This window comes from Penaeus monodon, chromosome 22, assembly GCF_015228065.2.
Source record: "Penaeus monodon isolate SGIC_2016 chromosome 22, NSTDA_Pmon_1, whole genome shotgun sequence".
NCBI lineage: Eukaryota > Metazoa > Arthropoda > Malacostraca > Decapoda > Penaeidae > Penaeus > Penaeus monodon.
In genome coordinates, this window is record NC_051407.1 from 9529294 (window position 1) to 9530005 (window position 712).

At 32.6% G+C, this 712-nt stretch overlaps 1 protein-coding gene across 1 annotated transcript in view; it reads right to left on the reverse strand.

Annotated features, from left to right (window-relative positions):
• The window catches only part of LOC119586922 (dnaJ homolog subfamily C member 5-like), a gene marked incomplete in the record, with an annotated part of 63036 nt that overhangs the window by 4029 nt on the left and 58295 nt on the right, over window positions 1-712 (reverse strand).

Below are 712 nucleotides of genomic sequence, written 5' to 3' on the forward strand. Positions count from 1 at the left end.
GTGACATGATAAATTTCATTAGAGAAAATAATTTGTCAAATCAAGTCAAAAAAGCAAATCTTTTGTTCAACCTATTATGCATTCAAATTACTATATGTCTGTATTGTAATTTATCATGATAAGGAAAAAAAAATATACAGAGTAAAACCCATTCTCTCTACTCTCATTTACAGCTACCTAAAGACTGCTTCAGAGTTGAGCATAAAATGAATGCATGTGCATAAATCCCTCCTTGACTTCAGTGTAGTTTTCAGAGTCAAGACAATCCATAACATTAGTGCCAATCATATAGTTGTTTTTGAGTGAACAACTCTATTCTGCAATCCATGAAGCACTTCAAGAGCTTGAGCACTACAAGGGTAACAATACCTTTCAAGGTTTACATGCCCAATTAGCCTCTAATCCAATCCATTACAAGTGCAAACAAAATACAAAGAGTTATCATACCAACTTTTGGTAGTAAAAATAGCCTTCCTACAAAGTGGGTAATTTAGCACATCAAGCAGCGTATAATTGTCAATTAATCTTTTCTTTCCAATAAGCAAAATAATCAGTGCTATGGGTCATAAAAGAAAAGTAAAGCAGTGAATACATTAAAAAAGCGTATGTGCTACCTCCCAAGAATCTTTATATGTAATTATATAAACAAACTCAGGATACAATAGCTTCAAATCTCAATCAAGAATCACCACAGACTTCCTCTGATTTTCTA